This window comes from Diabrotica virgifera, chromosome 2, assembly GCF_917563875.1.
Source record: "Diabrotica virgifera virgifera chromosome 2, PGI_DIABVI_V3a".
Taxonomy (NCBI): Eukaryota; Metazoa; Arthropoda; class Insecta; order Coleoptera; family Chrysomelidae; genus Diabrotica; species Diabrotica virgifera.
Genome location: NC_065444.1, coordinates 189,254,050 through 189,279,106, shown reverse-complemented (window position 1 = coordinate 189,279,106; position 25,057 = coordinate 189,254,050). Strand labels below are relative to the sequence as shown.

Here is a 25,057-nt window from a genome sequence, read left to right as displayed (position 1 = left end):
TGTAACTCTTCGTCACTTGAATTCGTTTCGATTCTACAATTTTTAGGACGTTGACATTTAAAAATCCTAACTACTTTCAAACCACAAAACTGTCAAAAATGTTGTTGTAAGTCATTGCTCATATTGTCATCACCATGACAAGGCGAAAATTAAGGATATTTTATTAAATGTAAGTGTGCCAAAAAACCGATTGAAAGTGTGCGAAAAAGTAAATCCCATTTAAAATACATTGTTACTTCACGCACACTTTAAACCCTTCACGCACTGCTATCTATAATGACAGTTTTCACAAACTAAAAACTTATACATAATATGACATAGAGTAGATAAACTTCATTATGATACAGATTTTCATTACGATACAGATTTTTAACCAATATAATCGCGATATGGCAATTGCAATGAAGGTGGCATACGCGCTGTGACCAATGGTGAGTCAAATACATACGCTTTGACAGTTCTCAATATGTAAACAAACTGACAAACTACTTAGATTGTTTGCGTTACAAAATTAATAAATTTGAATATATTTTTGTTCTGAATGATCATAGAAAAAATCGTGTATACAACTTGCATTTAATTATCATTATGAAGCTCGTACTATATACGAAACACGCCGCAAGGCGGCTCGTTTCGTATCCCTCATACTCGCTTCATAATGACCTATTAATTATTAATAGTATATTATGCAACGAGCATTTAATGATGGTCATTATGAAGCGAGTATGAGGGATACAAAGCGAGCCGCCTTGCGGCGTGTTTCGTATAGACTACGAGCTTCATAATGATAATTAAATGCAATTTGTATACACGATTTTTTCTATGATCATTCACAACAAAAAATATATTCAAATTTATTAATTTTGTAATTGTAATAATTATTATTGAATTATAATCGTTTTATTTTAGTTGTATAAAAACACCAACGTACATCTACACCATGGACCATTTTATTGTAAAACAGGATTTTAAACTGATATTAAATCTTCAATAAATACGTCTCTGTCTAACCTGGCATATATGATAAATGAGGAGAGGAGAATACGCCGAGAGACAAAAAATATTATCAATCATGACCCATTTCGAAAAATTGCTGTCTCATTAGACCAGTGATAGGGCGTTATAAGGTTCAACATTTTTAGGCGTATGACAAATGACAAGAAGGGAGATGCTCAATATGCTGCTTAAAAATATGAAGGAGTGGGATCAGATTTCCGTCGTTTTTATATATTTGCCGATATACTCGAGGACTGCACTTATGCTAAATGGATTGAGAACGGTTTTTAGAGAAGACATTTTAACCCATGTGAGCGGATGGGAAATTTTACTTAAGAGGATGGGTGCGTATTTTCGGCTGCAATGCTATTCAAATGGGGATTATTTTTTTTCGAATCCTGAGAAAACTAATAAGTATGTTTGAAAAATTTAAACGCCGAATGAAAGATTACGTTATTAGCGAGGGCCGAAAGTCCCTGAGAACTTTTATAATGTTTATTTTAATAAGTTACAGGGATGAAAAACTAAGAGAAAATTTAGTGTCAATTTTAATTATTTGACATGAATCGGGAATATTTTGAGTTGTTGATTAAATTATATGACGTGAACTTTATAAAAAGTTATTTATTGTGTATTATTTATGGTAGATAGAAGCAGAGAATACATCAAGATATATTCTGTGATCCAAGTATTTTGTTGTTAAAGATGTTCAAAATTGTAAGCGTTCCATAGTAACAATATATTATTAAAAAATTACTTTAATACTTTTTTTCTTTTCTCGATTGTGTATTAGTTTTTGTTGTAGGTACATATAAAATATTACAATAACTGAATATATAGTTAGTGAAAAAATTATCACATTTATTAACTGAATTAAATAATTTGCAATTATACAAAAAATAACAGTTATCCAAGAACATTTAAAAGCCATCTCTTTAAGTTAGTTAAGACATTGTCAAGTAGGATGACACTCTAGTAATATTTACATATCCATACCAGTGTGAATTTTACTACACGTAATTTGCCATGTAAAGACAGAAAAGGTAGGAATGCGACGTGGTATACATGTACCACGATGGGTTTTACGTTATAGGTCTGGATCCCGCGTATGAAAAAAAAGTTGATTAATAGCAAGCTGAAAATTTGTTAATAGCTTAAGGGTGTCTAGTCGAATAAACTTTGATATGTGTGAACACTGGAACAGGGGTAGTTTTAATTGTGGAACAGGTTAAAAATTTGGAACGGTCACAGCACGAAAACGGCACATTTATTTTGTCCGACAGAACAGACTTAAACTCTTCGAACAGAGATTAAACTCTCATGCAAAAATCAGACTGCTATTTATCACCAAATGGGCGTTTTAATGAGTGGAACATGTAGAATATGTCAAATGACAGGAATTATGACAGGTAATAAATAGCAGTCTGATTTTTTCATGAGAGTTTAATCTCTGTTCGGAGAGTTTAAGTCTGTTCTGTCGGACAAAATAAATGTGCCGTTTTCGTGCTGTGACCGTTCCAAATTTTTAACCTGTTCCACAATTAAAACTACCCCTGTTTCAGTGTTCCCATATATCAAAGTTTATTCGACTAGACACCCTTAAGCTATTAACAAATTTTCAGCTTGCTATTAATCAACTTTTTTTTCATACGCGGGATCCAGACCTATTAGATTGAAAGGTAAAAGCGATATCGTAATTGGTTTTCCATAAGATTTGAAATCTTTTACTATTGCTACTCAAAAACAGATCTATGTCTGGAAGATCGACAAGTGATCAAATAATTACTATTAGACAAACGCTTGAAAAGTATTGGGAGTACAATCATGACGTGCATCAGATCTTTGTAGATTTTAAACAGGCTTATGATTCAAATAATCGTCCAATACTATGGAATGCAATGGTCGAGCTGGGTGTACCGAAGAAACTAAATTCGATAAAACTATTGTATGTAAGTGCAAAAATCGTACTCGCTTTTGCCGATGACGTATATGCAGTGACACAATCATCATTATAAGTCAAGGATACTTTCTCGTGCTTTGAAAGCTGAAATAAATATCGGTCTAAAAATAAAGGAAGCCAATACAAAATGGTGAAAAGTTGCAGTCAGAGAAGATCTGGCGAAAATAGGAGTGAGACAATAGGAAATAGTGGCATAGGACCGACAAACATGGACGGCAATAGTATAGGCGGTAAAGGCTCACGAAAAGTTGTAACGCACTTGATGATGATAATGAGTCAAAAACAGAAATAAGCCATGCTAATCTACAAAAATATCAGCACATAAATGCCTTGACATCAGGGTACTTGACACTAGGGTATCTTTTTGGATACCACGAAAATAACGTAACTATCTGCTTTCAGTTTTCAAAAAAGCTAAGAACCTGTTTTTCATTGTGTCTTTCACAAAATATGTAACTCCCAAACGTTAAATTAAAGATAAAATATCGTAATAATATAAATGGTTAAAGATGAGAACGTGAATAAAAATATTAAGTAAACGATTAACTAATAGAATATGACTTTTGGCTGTGTTACAATACAGGGTGATTGATTAGTAGGGTAAAGCTCAATATCTCAGCTATAGTAATAGGTACCAATAAAAGTTAATAACAAAAATTTTAGCCACCTTTGAGCTTCACATTACAAAATTAGTTAGAATGTTACAGGGTGTTCGATAACACAGTGGCAGACCAAACTTGTTTTTTTTTAATGAAACACACTATATTTTATTTCAAATTCGAAATCCTGTTAACTTCTCCATCACAAAAATATAAAGGATTGTTATGTTATAAAGGGTATTTAAAAAGTTATAACCAATTTTATATGAAAATCGTAACAAGTTCAACTCCTTGTATAAATAAAAATAAGCAAAACAACAATGGTTTATTAATGCCATTTTTTTAACGTATTGTCAAAATTTTCAAGAATGATCGATTTTTCTAATTTTCTTTATATCAAATAGAGGGTGAGTCAAAACGCAAGTACATTATTTTCTCAGTAATTTTAAATGAAACACCCTGTATTTTATATCACTATTGAAAAGTACCATTACCGTACTTTAGTTTTTAGATAACATTTCCTATGTCTAGATTTATTAGTTTTCGAGATATTTTCATTTTTCAATGGACCAGTAGCGTGGCCACCCAAATCACCAGAATTTAATAAACTGGACTGATTTTTTTGGGGTTGCGTTAATAATGAAATTTATAAAATACCTTCAACAACAAGGGATGAGATGAAAAATAGAATACAAAGTGTATTTCGATGTGTTAATTTACAAATGCTCCGTAGAGTAAGTAGCTCATTCAATGATCGTTTTTAGGCGTACATAAATGTGTTAGGAGATAATTTTGAACCCCTTATATAATTAAATATTAAAAATATTTTATTAAAAGTAGCTTCTAATTTTTTCAAACATGTTTTTTTGCAAAATGTATTACTGATAAATTATGTTTCGTTCTTTATTTGTTACATTGTTACATTTACATACAAAAGTAGTGTTTAATTGTTTTCACAAAATATTGTATTTTGTGTTTGTGTGTTTTTTTTAATCTATTACTAATTTTCTTTGTTTATTTGTTGCATTTACATAAAAATACAGTTTTTATTTGTTTCAAAAATGTTGCATGTAGTGGTTGTGTTTTTGTTTGTAAAATGTATTACTAATAAATTATTATTATTTCTTTATTTACTACAGTGTTACATTGATTACCGAATTTATAATCAATAATCTTCAATAATTGTGTATCTATTACTATTACTAATCTTCAATCTATTACTAATTTTCTTTGTTTATTTGTTGCATTTACATAAAAATATAGTTTTTAATTGTGTCAAAAATGTTGCATGTAGTTGTTGTGTTTTTGTTTGTAAAATGTATTACTAATAAATTATTTTTATTTCTTTATTTACTACAGTGTTACATTGATTACCGAATTGATAATCAATAATCTTCAATTGTCAATTCAGTCATGGCTTACTTAAAATTTAGATAAAAAACAACTAAAATAATTTGCTCTGAAAAATGAAAATATCTCGAAAACTAATAAATTTGGGCATAGGGAATGTTATATAAAAATTAAAGTACGTTAATGTTACTTTTCAATAATGATATACAATACAGGGTGTTCCATTTAACATTACTGAGAAAATAATATACTTGCGTTTTGACTCACCCTGTATTTCATATAAAGAAAATTAGCAGTACCAATAATCCTTAAAAATTTTGACAATAAATAAAAAATATGACATTAATAAACCATTGCTGTTGTGCTTATTTTTATTTATACAGGGAGTTGAACTTGTTACGATTTTCATACAAAATTGGTTATAACTTTGTAAATACCCTGTATAACATTACAAACCTTTATATTTTTGTGATGAAGAAGTTGACAGTATTTCGAATTTAAAATAAAATATAAGGTGTTCTATTTAAAAAAACAAAAGTTAGGTCTGCCACTGTGTTATCGAACACCCTGTAACATTCTTACTAATTTTGTAATGTGAGGCTCAAAGGTGGCTAAAATTTTTGTTATTAACTTTTATTGCTATCTATTACTATAGCGGAGTTATTGAGCTTTACCCTACTAATCAATCACCCTGTATACATATTGCTTATCACTCTACACAGCTGCTGTGAGGTATGATGGCTACTGAAAGAAAGAACACTGGCAAAGCACAATCAGTGGTTCCAAATGCTGAAAACGTGGTCATGCGGTAAAAAAAGTTCCTTTTTAGGAATTTTCATGTTTACAGTTATTTTTTTATATCGTAGAGTCGGAATGCGTAGGTAAATGGATCAGATCGGATCTATTGTTATTCATAACTTCATAACTTAAAGACAAGTGAGCCATGTACGACGATATTTTGACCGGCAGTGAAAGTGAAAAAAAGGCGTATATTGACCACGCTGTTAAATATTTTGTACTTTATTAATTTTATCGTTGTAAAGCAGATTTGTCTTTTTTAGGTATGTATTGTTTAGGTATGAATTTGTTATTGAATAAACAGTAAAAATATACTTGAAATAATCAGAATTTCGTAAAAATACATTCAAAAAGTACATAATTCTGAGATTACTGTTTATTAATCTCAAAATGTTCAGTAAGAAGATACAGAATAACATTGATTTTGCTGCCTTTAACTCCTTTTTGCATTTCTGGCAGTTGTTTGAATACAAAAATGTGAAATGACGCATAGTACATGATTCTGGCGATTTTTGGGTATGTATGGGCGGTTGTACATAAGTAGTAGGCTCTGAATATTGTACTTAAAAAAGAAAACATATTGGTAATTAGCAATATCAAAATTCTCTTGTAATATAAAATTTTAAAAAATATGCATTTAAACTAAAATTTTCGAATTGAACTAAAGAAACCAAAAAACAGACAGTCGTCAGTTTCCGTTGAAAGGCGCGGAGGTTTTTTTCTAGATTGAGGTTTTAAGACTGTAAGTTTAAGATTAGTTTTAAGATTAATTAATTTGTTTTAAGACTAGTTTTTACCTATTATTCAAGTAATGACACACTTAAGTAATAGGGTGTCTATATCAACACGGTTTTTCCAAAATGGCGCTCTTCAGCCTTGCCGTTAATGAATCAGATACAAATGCATAATATGATATTTTCCGGTCTGCTTTGTAACGATTTTAATCCATATCAAAATGATTTATAGCTACTTACTTACTTTCCGTGTCCGGAACACCAACAACTTTAAATTCTGTATTTCCAATGGTTGGCCAGATAGATGGCCCTGTCATTTGCTATAATTAAGTCTTGTTCTGTGCAGGTCTCTCTCATCTCTGTGCATGATAGTAGATGCCGGCTGGTCTGAACCGCGCCACAGTCGCAGGTATCGTCCTCCTGGTATCCCCATTTTTCAGGTTACTAGCACAACGTGAAACGCCGGTTCTTAGTCTGTTTAGCGCTTTCCAAGTCGGATACGGTAAATTATGTCCAGCAGCCATTTCCTCCGAGGGAGGAAAATGTGTCGCGGTAGTTGACGCTTGCCATAGGTGTATTCGGCGCGTCTCTGGCGCTTCGGGGATGGATCTTGATGTTTTCAGGAAGCTTTTCCGAGATCTTAGTCTGCTTGGTTGAGTTTGGTGGTCATATAAGGGGTGTCTTCGGTCCGTCTCCTGCTTTTTCCGTTCTACCTCTGACGTGACCTTCCTCCTGATTGGTGGTGGAGCAATTCCAGCAATGGGGTATACCTCTTCGATAGGTGTCGGTTTCAGGCAACCCGATATTATACGGACCGTTTCATTTAGAGCCACGTCGACGTTCTTTGCGTGAGCAGAGTTTGCCCATACTGGTGCTCCAAACTCCGCGGCCGAAAAACATAATGCCAAGGCAGAAGTGCGGAGAGTGTGTGGTTGTGCTCCCCATTTTGTATTAGTTAGCTTGCGGATGATATTATTTCTGGCACTTAATTTCTTCTTGACATCTTGACAGTGGTATCGGTAAGACAGAGTTCTATCCAGACGGACGCCAAGGTATTTTGGCGTCTTGTTGTGTTCCAGCATCTGACCACGCCATTCCACCTCCAGCGACCTTCGGGCATGCTGGTTTCTCAGGTGGAAAGCACACACCTGGGTTTTTGTGGGATTGGGTTTCAGATGGTTTTTATCATAGTATAGAGCTAAGTCTCCCAGGGCATATGTCAGTTTCACTTCGACTTCATTGAAGGTTCTTCCCTGAGCTGCCACCGCTGTATCATCAGCGTAAATAAATTGCCTTGTTTGTTGGTGTATGGGGTACCCATGATTTATAGCTTAGGTCTGTTATGTTAAAAATTTTATATTTTTTTCGTTTTTTATTATATTGATTTATTAGAAAACTTATAACATATTACTTTGTTTCAGGTGAACTTTACTTCTCTTCAGATTTTTACAGATTAAGGTAAGATATCACTTCTTTAATAATTTATATGTTATTTTATTATTCCTCTGATTTAAGGGAATAGGTACGTAGTTTCGGCTCTAATGCTATTTAAATGGGATTCACTTTTTCAAATCCTGAAAAAACTAATAAGTATTTTTGAAAAATTTAAAAGCAGAATGAAAGATTACGTTCTTACCGAAGGCCAAAGTCCCTGAAAACTCTGTAATGTTTATTTTAATAAGTTTTAGTATCTCGTTCAAAAGAAACTTTTTATTTATTCTAAGGGAATTTTGGCCCTCGATAATAATTTAGTCTTTCATTCTGCGTTAAAATATTTTAAAAATATTTATTAGTTTTTTCAGGATTTGAAAAAAATGGAGACCATGTCCCTGATGATATTTTCCAAATCGAACATTCGCTATCTTTGTCATACTACGCACTGAGTAAAATAGAATATGATGACAAGACAGTGACAATTTTGAATATTTGACATGGCATCGGGAATATTTTGAGTTGTTGAAACCTTTAACTACACGCGCTGGCGTATTTTGTACGCCAGATCTAAGAATTCTACTGCAAATATATTTAAGAATTAAATTTTTGACCTTGTTTATCTCTCTAACCTATCACTGGAATGTGCTTCACAATTTAGTTTTAGTTTCGTTATAGTCGGCGTTCTGGGAAGATCGTAATTTACAGTTTAGTATTTGTTGTTTCCGGTGGTGGACAATATACGCCACGATTATATTAATATAAATAGTAATACAGGGTGAGTCATGAGGAACTGTACATACTCCTACCTCGTATAGAGGCCCATATGGGGAATAACAAATGACCATTAAAAAGTGTCTGCTCCCAATGTTTAATAATAAACAGGGCGAGTTTCACATTTTGACAGAAATTTTTATTCGTCATAATTTTTGAACGGTCAGATCGATGTGTCTCTTATTTTGGTCAATCGTTACACTATTGCCACCTAATCAACTGATTTATTCAAACTAGAAAAAATCAGGTCCGGCTTTAAAAAAAACTAGTTCGTTTTGGTCTTAGAAAAATTTCACCCTGTATAAGCTATTTGAAAACTCTAATATGAATTTTACAAATTAGACAAATAGGCAATTAAAATAGCATATTTATTTTTTTCCCTACACGATTACTTAATTTTTTATAAAAAAAAATCAAATTTGACTATGAATAATTAAAAGTTTGGTAAAGTGAACCATAGATTAAAATAAAAATAACTTTTATTACAAAAATTAATTTTTTTTGGACAAATATTTAATTTATGTTATCACCCAATCAACTGATTTATTCAAACTAGACAAAAATCAGGCCCGGATTTAAAAAATTAGTTTGTTTGGGTCTTAGGAAAAACTTCACCTTGTATACGTTTTTTGAAAACTCTAATATGAATTTTATAAATAAGACAAATAGGCAATTAAAATGGCATATTTATTTTTCCCCACACGATTACTTATTTTTTTATTAAAAAATCAAATTTGACTATGCATAAAAAGTTTGGCAAAATTTTTGCATAGATTTAAAAAAATTAACTTTTTTTCCAAAAATTAATTTACAAAAACGTTTTTCTTAAAATTAAAAGTTTTACCATTTTTTTTCTCTAACACGTCTACATCTAAAACTTCCCATAACACTTCTTTTGGACTCTATAATTTAACATAAACGTGCTCAAATTGATAAATTTTAAATTTTTCCACCTAATTTTTGCGATTTACAAGTTTGCAACTTTTACAAGAAGAAGACTGAAAGTCTACAATAATTTTCATAGTCTTCATAATGGTAAGAGGTATGTGCTGTAAAAATTTCAGAAAAAACTATTAAAATGGAACAGAGTTGTAGCGAGTTAAACCGTGAGTTCCTTTTTTTCATCTTTAGGTTAAAATTCCGATTTTGACAAATTTGATTTTTTAATAAAAAATTAAGTAATCGTGTGGGGAAAAAAATAAATATGCCATTTTAATTGCCTATTTGTCTTATTTGTAAAATTCATATTAGAGTTTTCAAAAAGCGTATACAGGGTGAAATTTTTTCTAAGACCAAAACGAACTCATTTTTTAAATCCGGACCTGATTTTTCTCTAGTTTGAAGAAATCAGTTGATTGGATGGTAACATATATTACTTATTTGTGCAAAAAAAAAATTTTTGTAATAAAAGTTATTTTTTTTTAAATACATGGTTCGCTTTACCAAACTTTTAATTCATAGTGAAATTTAATTTTTTTGTAAAAAATTAAGTAATCGTGTGCGGAAAAAAATAAATATGCCATTTTAATTGCCTATTTGTCTAATTTGTAAAATTCATATTAGAGTTTTCAAAAAGCGTATACAGGGTGAAATTTTTTCTAAGACCCAAACGAACTAATTTTTTTAAAGCCGTACCTGATTTTTTTCTAGTTTGAATAAATTAGTTGATTAGGTGGTAATAGTGTAACGATTGGCCAAAATAAGAGACACATCGATCTGACCGTTCAAAAATTATGACGAATACAAATTTCTGTCAAAATGCGAAACTCGCCCTGTATATTATTAAACAATGGGAGCAGACAATTTTTAATGGTCATTTCTTATTCCCCATAGGAGCCTATACACGAGGTAGTAGTATGTACAGTTCCTCATGACTCACCCTGTATAAGTTCATATTTCAATTTTTATTTAGCCACCATGCCATTATGCCATTATGCCATTATGCCACAAAATATATTTTTCTTTATAAACAATACTTTTTCTCCTGTAAAAAATCACATTTCAAAAAAAATTTTATTAGCAATTGTGTATTTTCTTGTGGCGTATAAAGTACGCCACGCGTGTAGTTATGTTATAACTTGATGCGCGGGTAGTTAAAGGTTAAATAATATTAATAGTGTATTTGATAAATAGTTGATTTATAACGTGAACCTAATAAAAAGTTAATTGTTTGTTATTTATGGACGATCCAAGCAGAGAATTGTCCAGGATATATTCTGTGATCCAAATATTTTGTTGTTAAAAATGTTCAAAATTGTAAGCGTCACATAGTAACAATATGTTATGAAAAAATCACTTTTCCTCTTTTATCGATTAACTATTAGTTTTTGTTCTACAGTATATAAATTATTACAATTACTGAATATATAATTAGCGAAAAATTATCATATTTATTAACTGAAATAGTAATTTGCAATTATAGAAGTACCATTTATCCAAGAACATTCAAAAGTCATCTCTTTAAAGTTATTGATGACATTGTCAAGTAGTAATGTTTACATATCCATACCAGTGAGAATTTTACTACACGTAATTTGCCGTGTAAAGACAGAAGAAGTAGGGATAGCCGTAAAATATTTAAGATTTATGTACCGATGGCCTCAAGGCCTGAGACCTGTCCTTTTAAGGTCTTAAGGCTATAGTCGTATTCGTGTCGTTGACTAATCGTTATTTTGCTATCTTCGAAAGAGTCCTTCTTGTGATCCGGCACCCATTGGTCTTAATAGTGCCATAGCATAATATTCTTATGGTAATTTAATCTGACTATGTTTGTATAATTTCAAGTATGAGTTTTAAGCTCCTGAAAAGTGATCTAACGTAAGAAATTATCCACCTTGGAATCGATATCCAGAGATGCCGTTGTTGTTAGAGGTGAGGAAAAGACTGTCTTAAAATGAGTTTTGTGCAAATTATATCGGTGTTTACTATTTTATTATTGCTTAAACGTTTAGGCTAATTGTCATTTTCAATTAGCAATTTAATTAATAATTATATAAACATTACATTAATACACGCACACTAAATTTAAATTTACACTTGTCGCTTTTTGTGATGGAATTTTAGAGCCTGATATTTAACCCTTGAACAGATATATGTATTTGTAGAGTAGAGAAGGCGAGTCAAGTCCCACAGCACTTTGGCCACAAGTGATCCACTGTGCATCCTCCTATCTTGCCATTTCGAGGAAGGTGGACAAATCACCAGGGGACATCTCCCCTATGTCGGCAGGTGTAGGCCAAGGTTCGCCAAACGCATACTCTCGTATCGACGATAACTCCGGACATTCACATAGGACATGGTCGACAGTTTCGTCATCACGTTCACACTTCCTACACAGAGGTGTGTCTACTAGCCCCAGTGCGTGCAGGTGTGTGCTTAGTTGACAATGGTCAGTTAAACAACCAACTGTCAAGCGTAGGATTTTCCTGGTCATTATTAAGTACTTTTCTGATACTGACTTCCCAAGATTCCTTAATGGTACCTTGGCAAGTCTACATCCTGGCTGATCTTCCCATATTTTCACGGTTTGCGTGTGGAAGTAATTTTCGCGATTGTTGCAGTTGACCAGTCAAAAGATCACCAGGTCCTAAGGGTCTTCGGCCTGCTTCCTTCCTAGCTAGATGGTCATCAATGCGGTTGCCTTTATTCCCATTATGTCCCTTAACCCACCTCAGGATGATGTTGTTGAGCTTGGTTTAGTGATTCGTGACACTCCATTACTAGCCCTTATATGACACGTGGTCTATTATTAAGGGTAGTAGAGCTTATCTGCTGTCTATGTAGATTACTATGGTTTAACCGGCTATACCTTTCCGGGTTGTCTCTTTTGCAGTTATGGAGATACTAGCGGGCTCCATCTGAACTACGCTGGCATTTTTGACCATACCCCATCATATAAGGTTCAGTGATCTGAAGTATATCCCGGATCCTGCGCTTTCCTTCATTTGGAGACATCTGAGTAGATGCAATATGCATTTGCTACGTTTGACCCCCTGCATAAGTTGTTTTGTTCCGATTTTGTAAGATTTGTCGAAGAAAACCGTAGGTTAAATTAAGTCGCCTCATTGGCCTGCATGTAGCAGGCGTACTACCTCCAAGTAACGTTTAAAGTTTCTGCCGCCCGAAACGATATCTTAATTATTGTCGCATTGCTACATCAATAAGGCTTGCACTTGCTGAGCGTAATCACATAATCGTCATTAGCGTCACCTCTTTGATATATATGTCTAAAGGGTATTGTCAATTAGCAACTCCATTGCAACTGTTGGTGTTGTTTTCATGGTACCTGTTATATTTAAGCAAGTCATCCGATGAATATGGTTTCGTTGATCGTTGTTGTCTGTAGAACTTTTGGTACCTAAGCAATAGCTCTGTAAGTTACCAATGGCCTTATGACAGTAATGCAGATCCAGGCGATCACTCTGGGCCAAAGGCCCCAAATGCGTCCAACCGTTCGTTGAAACTGTTTATATATGCTCTTTTAACTCTACTATATAAGCGAGAGTTCCATGTTAAATTCCTGTCAAGGGTAGTACAAAGGTATTTCCCTCTTCGGAGAAGTTAAGACTGCAGTTTACAATCCTTGGGGGTACTAAGCCCGTGATACTTCTTTTTCTGATGAAAAAGACCATCTCTGTCTTTTTTGGATATATAGACAGTGAGTCTTCCTTACACCGTGTTCGTGTTAGTCTAAGAGCAATTTGTAATTTCTCACATAGTGTGTACTCAAACTTACCGCTTTGCAAGACGGTTATGTCGTTTGCATAGGCTATTATGTAGAAACCGTTCTTGCTGAGTTGGTCAACCAGGGTATCCAAAACTGTGTTCCACAGGAGTGGTGATGTTCGTAACCATAACTCTAACCGAAACGTCTTCTACATTTATGCTTATTGCTCTATTGGAGAGTACACTAAATATCCATTTCCTCACGGTCAGGGGGAAATTCCTGACATTGAGCTGTTGAAGCCACTGAATATACCTAGGGTGGATTCTTTATTATCCAGCGATTTTTCAATCCTTCCCACTACTTGATGCAGTGCAGAATCGGTAGATCTTCCCGAAGTATATGGAGGTTGATTTGGGTGAAGTAAGTTATGAACCAGAACGTCATCCCTTTTGTACCTCTCGCATAGATTTCCATCGTTTTGAAGAGAAAGGATGTTAGGCTAATTAGTCGGAAAGCCTTTGGTAGGGTGCAATCCGTCCTACCTGGTTTTGGTATGAAGACACGTACCTCTCTCCACTTTCTAGGAATATATCCCATGTTCAAGGAGGCTCTGAACATTCCCACAAGATAGCAGAATTCAAAATTTTACCCCGGTAAAAGGGTCGCATTTAAAATATCTGCTAATGGTGCATTTACAAAATATAATCAATTTTTAATTGTGGTATATATTGGAGATATCGTAAGGGTGTCAAGTTAAATTTGATTCTGTTCTAACTTAGCTGCACCGTATTGATGACTACCAAATATTCAGAAATATATACATGTTTACGGTTGTCTTCCATCTTTTTATATATATATATTTTTTTGTGTAGTTTGCCAATTTGAGTTTTGCCAATTTGTCAATAATGTAAAACGTTATAAACACAATATTTCATTAATATCACTACAATCCACCCATTCTTTAAACTCCTAAAAAATAATAAAATTATCCAGAATTTTAATAAAGAGAAAAGGAAAATTTACGAGAAAATTTCCATTCTAAAATATTTTCTGGCAAAATAAGTGAATTACTCCCTACCTGTATTATTCGAGCTGGCCAAGCATTTCATTGCTTTATGTTGAGATAACGAAGGAATAAATAAAAACGAAAATGAAAAAAGAGAAGCGAAATTAAAAAATAGGATTAGGATTATAGTCGTTATTTTTATTCGTTAGTAACTTTACCCAACTTTATAAATATGCTAAATATTGTTTAGAAGCCGAAATCACTTTGTAACTTAATTTTTTTACAATTAAAAAAACCGTAAGATAAAAAAAATAAATAATTATTATTGAAAAACAGTAACATTATTATTCATTATGTACATTATTACATTATCTCACGGTTTTTGCTGTAAAAAAACCGCATGTATTGACATGAAATTTGGCATACGTATAGCTAACATGTCAAAGAAAATAGTTATATTGTAAAGATGTGTGCTTTTGCTCTGGGGGTAAGTATTGGCCTTTCTTGGGGGAAAAAACGTCAAAAATAAGTCCGGAAATGGATAAACTAACTAATTTTAAGCAACTTTTATTAGAGTTTTTTCATATGCCAATATTTTCGAGTTATTTGCGAGTGAATATATTCATTTTTCAACAAAATAACCACGTGTTTAGACGGTGGTTACTCGCAAAGACTAGGTATTCGCAAATAACTGAAAAAGTAAGCACTTTAAAAAAAAGCGTTCCTACCAAAATTATAGCCTCTAAAAAAATAAAAAAATTGGTGTATGCGTGAGGTTTCTAAACCTTGTAGAAGCAGAGTTATAGCTAATGAAAAATAGGTTCATATTCGTCAAATTCCAAATAGAATATTTCAACGTGAAGTATCCAAAAAATGAAGCCCTTTTTGAGGAAAACTCATTACAACTTTTTTAAAGTGTTTAAAAAAGCTTTATTTCTGTTTTTATAAAAAGCTTCTAGCAGCAAATGTAAGCAAATTATGCTCAAAATAAAGTTGTCCCTTTTATTTTGGCAAAAAAGAATCGGGAAAATCACCCCCTAATTAGCAACTTAAATGTAATTATTTGTTACCGCTTCAAGAGTTACTTTATTTATGTTGTATTTATATGATTTTTTTTATTTGTTATAATTTTTATTATGTTGTATTTTTTATATATGACATGATGTTTTAAAATTTTTAATTGTGAAAAAATTGTTTTTTTTTCAAAATAACTTAAAAATTATTCGAAATACCAGAAATCTGAAAGAGTAAAAAAAGTCGGATTTGCTTTTCTAAATATTTTTTATTTTTTTGTTTTTCTGTAAGACAAAAATATGTCTGTTCAAAATGCACAAAAATTTCAAAAATAAGGACTTTCAACCGAAGAAGCTTACAGATCACATAAACAATACATACACGAGTAAAGTAACTTGTGAAGTGGTATCGATTAAGTTCATTTGAGATGCTAATTAGGTGGTGATTTTTCCGATTTTTTTACCAAAAAAAAAGGAAAACTTTATTTTGAGCGATTATGTTTACTTTTGATGCTAGAATTTTTTTTTGTAAAACAATAATAAAACTGCTGTAAACACTTTAAAAAAGTTGGAATGAGGTTTTCCCAAAAAGTGGTTAATTTTTTGGATATTTCATGTTAGAATACGCGATTTGGAATTTGACGAATATGAACCTATTTTTCATTAACTATAACTCTGCTTCTACTAGGTCTAGTGACCTAATATGCTCACCATTTTTTTGAATTTTTCACTAGCTATACTTTTGCTAAGAATGTTTTTTTTTGACAAAATATTTACTTTTTGAGTTATTTGCGAAAAACCGTCTAAAGACGTCGTTATTTTGTTGAAAAATGAACATATTCACTCGCAGATAACTCAAAAAGTGTGGACTTATTGAAATAACTCTATAGAACAAAAGTTGCTTAGAATTATTCAGTTTATGTATTTCGGGATTTACTTTTTACGTATATTTTTTACCCCCGAGAAGGGGTGAAACGCACCCCCAGGGCAAAAGCACACATCAGTACAATATCACTTTTTTCTTTGACTTGTTAGCTATGCGCATTACAAATTTCATGTCGATCCAAGCGGTTCTTTAAATTTAGAGGTTTTGCAATATTTTACCGTTAAAGAACGTAAGTACTATAGTCCAGGAACCGAAGCATTTCACCTCGCAATTTTTACAGAATGGATCGATTTGCTTGAAAATTTGAGAATAAGTAGTGGATAGTTTAAGGATCAAAATCTATATGATGCCGAAAGGCGCTTTTACCATGGGGTCGGTTGCCACCCCATCTTAGTGGTGGAATTTTTTTATTATATTTTGACTGCGAAAGTTGATAACAACATTCATTTTAAGCAAAAAATGTTCTATACATTTTTTTGATAAAATTAATACTTTTCGATTTATTCGCTATCGAAAATGTTAGTTTTATATAGAAAAATCAATGTTTTTCGATATATATTCATTTACCATTCACTCAATTTTTGCCGTAGAAAAAATTTTTCAAACCAAGTTCTTGGGAATTAAATAACCAACAATTTCATATAAAAGCATTTTTTCGTATATCTGATGCTAATCTTTCTATTTTGAAGAAAATAGCATTTTTTACCAAACTACAAAAAGTCGTTATTCGCTTTTAACTCTAGTTTTTTAAAAACTAATCATTCTAAACCAGTCGAACTTTTAAAATCTATTAATAATGTATAAATAAAGAAGAATTAATAAGACCAATCACTAAAAGCAAAGCTACCTTACATTATTATGCTTCCAATTGGATTTCTTTTTTTTTTGAAAAAAATATATTGATTTTTTAACGGTAACCTTTTTAATTTTTATCTTAGAAAGTTTGTTAAAAAATAATTTTGTAGATTTTTACAAGGTCTATAAGACTATTAATACCAAATCCTTTTAAAATGCTCAGTCGCAAAAAGTGGTGACTTTGAAAGGGTTGGTAAAGGTGATTTTTGCATGTTATTACAAGTTTTAATTGTCAATAGCTCACTCAATTTTTATCGCAGAGAAAATTTTTGCAAACCATTTTCTTGAGAATTAAATAAGCTACAATTTTATATTTAAATATTTTTTTGTATCTCTGATGATAATCTTTCTATTCTGCAGAAAAAGGAATTTTTTACCAAACTTCAAAAATTCGATATTTGTTTTTGACTCCATTTTTTTAAACTAATCATTCTAAACCAGTTAAACTTCTAGAACCTATTAATAATACATCAGTAGAGAAGACGCAATAAGGTCAATGACTAATTTTAATCAGGGTGGTGATTAGGGGTTTGCTTTCGATCACTTTTTCGCTGAAAAATATGCGGATATACGGTCTGACATTCTTTTCATTATAAGCCACCTAATTTTTGAGCTAAAGACTTTTTTTATTTCTGAAGATAGATATTTTTAAATACTTCAAATTAGTTTAAACAAGTGATCCTCGAAAAATGCATAGTTTTCCCGTCTTTTGACTTTGAAACAACAATATTTAGCATTTGCCGAAGAAGACCTAACAAATAATAAAGCATAGCTCGATTACTGTTGGTCTTAAAGAAAAATTAAAAAAACGATTTTGTTGATTTTTTCAAAAGGTATATTTTTGTTAAGCAAAGTTGTTTTGATAAAACAAAAACTTTTTGAGTTATTTGCAGAAAACTGATTAAAAACAATAATTTTTTTAATATAAAACTAACACTTTCGATAGCGAATAAATAGAAAACTATTAATTTTATCAAAAAAATGTATAGAACATTTTTTGCTTAGAATATATGTTTTTACCAACTTTTGCGGTTAAAATATAATAAAAAATTTTCACCCCCGACATGGGGTGGCAACCACCCCCATGGTAAAAGCGCCTTTTGGCATCATATAGATTTTGATCCTTGGACTATCCACTACTTATTCTCAAATTTTCAAGCAAATCGATCCATTCTGTAAAAATTGCGAGGTTTTGTCCTATTTTAGCTTCATTACTTGGACTACTACATATTAAAGAAAAATTTATGTTTTACATTGTTGTCAATCACGCCGAGCGGCGTGGTCAGCAACGAAAGTGATAGAAATTAATAAACAATCCTTATAAATACCCTTTCACTACGCCATTGGCTTTTAGTAATAATACACTTTATTTTAAATTAACCACAGTACGTAACGATAAAGTAACTTTTTCTATTGACTAATTCATGGTCCAATTTTTGAATATTACAAACCACCCTATAGAAATTGTGAGTGTTTATAGTTCAAATGACTCAGATATGTATCGAGTAGCAGTTAAATTATAGTATATCACGGATTTTGTAAATTTATGAATGGCCGGTAATAACTGATCCATAATAAAAAAAAGTGATAATGATATATCTTCGAATTTCTCACAAAATTAGTAATTATATTTTTATTTATTCAAAAGATTGTTTCTATCCTTATATTTCGTTTGATATAATAATATACCCAGCCATTAGTTTCAGCGACGTACACCAAAAACTTTTATTAACATTAGATTGAACGGTAGATTAAAGTATCAAAGGCGAGCAATTCCAATATCTGCTAAAGCCAGGAACAAGCTTTCTTTTTCGTACCACAAATCATGTAGAAAAACAACATAAAAATACTAGACTAAGAGCCGCTATAGGTGAAATTTCTTACTCATTTTAGGCACGATGTGACCCTATAACTTCAATAGTAGAACCTAAAAGAAAACGTTTGAACACTGTGCCGTCACTTTTCAGTGGCACATGCGTCGACAGTGGCGCATCAAACTTTTCACTTCTGGACGGGATAAATAAATTAAAAGTTACCCTCCCTTACTAACAGAATTAAATTTTTTTATTTTTTTAAGTTCTATGTGATTAACACATAGGAGTCAGCGTAATTTTAACCCACCACCCCCTTCCCCCTACCCCCACCATCAAAAACTTAATTTTTCATTTTAATTTTTTTTTGGTGGGATTTAATCAATTTTAAAATTTCAAAAAATTCACACGCAGAGCTGAGGCTTTTATAAAACATGCCTATTTTTATAGACCCATAGGTAAAGTGTACATAACCTCAAAAAATTAAAAGAAATTTTTTTTTCCAAAAAAGCGTATAACTTTTTTTGAGAAATAGCTGCAGATCTAATTTTTTCTTAATCTTGTGTGATTTATCAAACACTATATTTTTAATTTTTTTCAGATTTTTCCGTAAGGCTCCCCACCTTCAAAAATCCGAAAAACTGTTTTTTGGGGGGTTTTGAGGGATTTTCTCTATTTTATAGACTTCATAATATATCAAAATAATTTTGTTTTTATAGGTTATATGTAACTTGAAGTAACTGAGTCCTTTAGAATATTTAAAAATCAGAAAAACACGTTCAAACCCCCCAAAACCCCCTTAAAAAAACAGTTTTTTGGATTTTTGAAGGTGACCAGCTTTACAGAAAAATCTGAAAAAAATAGAAATATAGTGTTCGATAAAATACACAACACTATAACAAAATTAGATCTACAGCTATCCCCAAAAAAAAGTTATATACTTTTTTTCCAAAAAAAAAATTTTAAATTTTTTGAGGTCATGTACACTCAACCTACAGGTCTATAAAAAATAGACGTGTTTTATAAAAGCCTTAACTATGTGTGTGAATTTTTTGAAATTCTAAAATTGATTGCATCCCACAAAAAAAAAATAAAATCGAAAAATAAAGTTTTTGATGGTGGGGGCAGGGAGAAGGGGGTGGTGGGTTCAAATTACGATGAATATTATGTCTTAATCACATAGAACTTAAAAGAATGAAAAAATTAAATTCTGGTAATGAGGGAGGGTATTTTTTAATTTATGTATCCCGTCCATAAGTGGAAAGTTTGATGCGCCACTGTAGACGCATGTGCCACTGAAAAGTGACGGCACAGTGTTCAAACGTTTTCTTTTAGGTTATACTATTTAAGTTATAGAGTCCCGTCGTGCCTAAAATGATTAAGAAATTTCACCTATGGCGGCTCTTAGTCTATACAGTTGAAAACCATTCGCTCTATAAGGTCTAAGTACTCGCAGTGTCTTCTCTTTCATACATAGTCTAGTCGCAACATAGGTGGTCCCGTGTACACTTTTAGGTTGCCGCGATTTGATGGTGATATTATGGGTTTTTTTGGTCGCTGAATCTAATGGAAGTGGTGCGTTTAATTGTTATTAACAAATTATGGTAAAATTAGTTGTTTTTCAGGAATTATTAGAAGCCCTGTAAATAAATTGATAGTGTTAAGGTCTTCTCTGGTGTATTTTTGGTCGCTGAATCGAATACGACTAGTCGCGATTACTCAAAATATTATGTTCTTATTTCTTTAATAACAAAATAATTGCTTATTAGCCGAAAAGCTCGAAATGCGCTGTCTACAGCAAGTTTGTAGTCTTTTTCATAGCATTTTTATACGCTAAATCGATTGCCATCAGTCGTGATAGCTTAAACCACGTTCCGATTTTGTTATTAATAAATTATTGCAAAAATAACGGTTTATAGTACGTTCAATCACGGTTTTTGCTCTAAATTTTAAAAAATCACTTGGATTAACATGAAATGTGGCATACACGTAGCTAACATGTCAAACAAAACAAGTTATATTGCGCCGATGTCTGCTTTTACCCTGGGGGTGAGTTTCACCCCATTTGTGGGGTGAAAAAAGAAACCTTTAAAATAAGTCCAGAAGTGGATAAACTGATTAATTCTAAGCTACTCTTGTTCTACACAGTTTTTTCACTAAGTCAATACTTTTCGAGTTGTACTGGTTTTTCTGTTGAAAAATGAACATATTCACTCGCAAATAACTTAAAAAGTATTGACAGTAAAAAAACTGTATAGAACAAAAGTTGCTTAGAATTAATCAGTTTATCCAATTCCGGACTTATTTTAAAGGTTTCTTTTTTCACCCCCGAAACGGGTTGAAACTCACCCCCAGGGTAAAAGCACACATCGGCAATATATCACTTATTTTGTTTGACATGTTAGCTACGTGCATGTCAAATTCCATGTCATTCCAAATGTTTTTTTTTAATTTAGATCAAAAACCGTTAGCAAACGTACCATAAACCGTTATTGTTGCAATAATTGAAGACCTTGGGACCAGAAGCGGACATGCCGCCAAACAATATTTTGGAGAAACCATCATTTTAAACTTATTTTTAAATCCTGAAATTCAATTTTTATATTTTTCTCGGAAGTAAGGCCAATAATCGTTTAGAAATATGTTATTAAATATACAAGAAAAGTAACACAAGTGTTTGTTTAAAGGTTTATGAGTTTTTGAACATTTTTTTTTAAATATGAGGCTTATCCCCTTTTGTATAAAAAATTATATTCTAAAAAATGAACATAAAATGCAACAATAAAATAATTCAGTTGTCAATATTTTTAATATCAATTTTCATTATCAATTTTCATTATCAAAAATCGTCCAAATGTTCAATGTCTTCCAGGGGTTCAGTATTCTCAGTATCTGGTAGAATCTATTGACAAGCACCATTTTCTGTCTACACTGTTTTGTGCAACCGCAAGGTGCATCTAATTATTGTGGTTCTATTTTATTTCCTTTTGTATGTATATATTCGTAACCTAGATTTCTTTTAGTCTTACGCTTAATTTTTTTGTGTCGTTGGGTATCCTTGTCTCTCCATCTAGGAGGCGCCTTCTTTTAAGTTGGAAAAAGACCTCCAGAAGTCTGTGGGGTATAAACCCATTCATTTTCCTACAATAAAGTAGGTATTTTACTAAAAAGGGGTAAGCCACAAAAACATTTACAAAAATCCTAATATTTTTAGGTCCGAAAATATAACATAAGGGGCAAGCCACACATTTAATAAACTTACTGTTCCTGAGTTTTTATTTTCCAAATCGCTGCTACTTCCGGATACTGTATAGTCTTTTTCATCTTCGCTTTCATTTAAAAACGGATCTTGGTCACTGTGTTCAGAATCAAACTCAGAAAAGTCTATTTTCCGTTTACATACACGGGAATGTTCCGCCGCCATGTTGATTACTACTGTGGCTTGTCTCCTTCTGTTGCAATATAAAGTAATGGTGACACAACGGGACTTACTACAGCGGCGCCATCTATTAGAAAACAGCTGAAATTTTCTGTTTGGGACATTAATATGATCTTAAAGTGTGCGATTTCTACTTTAACTCATTTTTGACGAAATTGTAGTTTGTCCTCTTCTTCTCCCAAGGTCTTCAATTTATTAATAACAAAGTCGGAACGTGGTTTAAGCTATCACAACTAGTGACAATCAATTTAGCTTATAAAAATACTATGAAAAAGACTACAAAGTTGCTGTAGATAACGCATTTCGAGCTTTTCGGCGAATAAACAATTATTTTGTTATTAACAAAATAAGAACACATTTTGAGTAATCGCGACTAGTGGCATTCGATTCAGCGGCCAGAAATATACCAGAGAAGACCTTAGCACTATCAATTTATTTACAGGGCTTCTAATAATTCCTGAAAAATACCTAATTTTACAATAATTTGTTAATAACAATTAAACGCAACACATTCGGGCTTCCAGACCACTTCCATTGGATTCAGCGACCCAAAAAACCTATAATACCACTATCGAATCGCGGCGACCTAAAAGTGTACACGGGACCCCCTATGTTGCGACTAGTCTAACAAACCGTCTACACACGCTCGGACAAAAGAACCCAACTGTCGGGGCTGACAATGTTAGGCCTGACTGTTGGAGCGTGAGTAGGCTTGTCGCACGAAAAAAATGAGTAATCCTGACCGATTTTGTCGGTTGGTCTTTCTATTCCAACATCCTGACAAATTTGTCGTGTCAGGACGTGTGTAGCGTTGTTGACCTGATTTATAGTGCAGCCGATATGTGAAACAATTGTGCAGTTAATAATAGAATTATATAATTTGGACCACATATCCTACACATATAAAGGTTTAAATTTAGATATGAGGCCATCTCAGATTTTGCCTTTTACAAAAATGGCGGGCATTCAAAATGGCGACTATACATATGTGACTAATAGCAAAATAACTTTTGAACGAGACGTCATATTTCAACCAAATTTGGTAAATAGGTACTTTTTTTGATGTATAATATCGAAGTCTTGAACCGAAAGAATCGGTTTACCAGAAGTTGTGTTTTCCTGGTTTTTATGTAAGAATATGTTGTTTTTTCTTTCAGTTCTTTCACCCTGTATGTATTAATTTTTTCAAAAGTTAATACCGCCATTGAAAAGGGCGCAAAAATATTTTTTAGGAAATATTTTGAACTTTTCAGTTACGTTAATTACCATTTAATAAATACATACAATCGGAAAAATGAAAGAATAGCCATGAACGATCACATCAATCACTTATTTTGTATTTGCTGTCTTTTTCTATAAATTACAAACGTTTGTTATAGAAAAAGACAGCCAATACAAAATAAGTGATTGATGTGATCGTTCATGGGTATTCTTTCATTTTACCGACTGTAACGTATCTTCACATGTAACTATATGCGGCAGATTCGTGCAAATATTATAAGAATTATTGTGCATTTAATAGTAGAAGTATATAATTGGGACCGCATATACTACACCTATAAAAGTTCCAATTTAGATATGAGGCCATCTCAGTTTTTGTTCCTTTTACAAAAATGGCGGGCATCCAAAATGGCAACTAAACATATGTGACTAATAGCACGATAACTTTTGAACGAGACGTCACATTTCAACCAAATTTGGTATATAGGTTATTTTTTTTTTTTTTGATAAATAAGATCTAGGTCTTGAACCGGAAGAATCGGTTTACCAGAAGTTGTGTTTTTACTGTTTTTTATGTAAAAATATGTTGTTTATTTTTCAATTCTTTCACCCTGTATATATAAATTTTTTAAAAAGGTAATACCGCCATGCGCCATTGACAATAGTGCAAAAAATTTTTTAGGAAATATTTTGAACTTTTTAGTTATGTTAACTAACATTTAATAAATGCATAACGAATGTTCACATGTACCTACCTATGGGCGGCAGATTCATTTTGAATGCCGCCATTTTTGTAAAAGACAAAATCTGAGATGGCCTCATATATAAATTTGAATCTTTGTATGTGTAGTATGTGTGGTCCAAATTATATGCTTCTACCATTAAATGCACAATCATTCTTATATTATTATTTGCACGAATCTGCCGCACATAGGTACCTACATGTAAAAATACGTTATCCATTTATTAAGTGGTAATTAATATAACTAAAGAGTTCAAAATATTTCCTAAAAATACTTTTACACTCTGTTCAACGCCGGTATTACCTTTTCTAGTACACCTGGTACTTACCTAGTACTACCTAAAAAAGTAGCACACTATCTGCGGATTTTACATACCTATATTATTAATATATACAATCATAAGATTCGATTCCAGCAAGAAAATTGCTGGAAAATACCTTTTCCCCAAAATGGCCTATTCTCCGATAATCTGCCCAGACTAATATAATTATTGCGGCAAGACTAATTATGCCATATTCACCACTTTTTTCCATTGCTATGTGACACACCGCTATAAAGTACAATTAAGTTAAATATAAATTGAGGTCATACCTATATTTGTTCGGGTAATTAGGTACGTAAATGCGACTGTGCCGTGCTTAGCTCATGAAGGTATTTTTCTGACACGAGTGAGAAGGACATTACTCAGCAGAAATGTTAGCAATTATTCCATGGTGGAAATTAAAAATAGTTTTGCCTTTTCTACAAATTAGTCTTTTTCTATAAAGGGATTTAT

General features: G+C 32.2%; 1 protein-coding gene across 1 annotated transcript in view; it reads left to right on the top strand.

Annotated features, from left to right (window-relative positions):
* Positions 1–25,057, top strand: part of LOC114326786 (5-hydroxytryptamine receptor 1-like) — a 2,054,074-nt gene that overhangs the window by 867,353 nt on the left and 1,161,664 nt on the right. Inside the window, exon 4 of the mRNA XM_050642977.1 lies at positions 7,859–7,895. The gene's annotated coding sequence lies outside the window, so the exon portion shown is untranslated. The remainder of the gene's footprint in view (positions 1–7,858; positions 7,896–25,057) is intronic.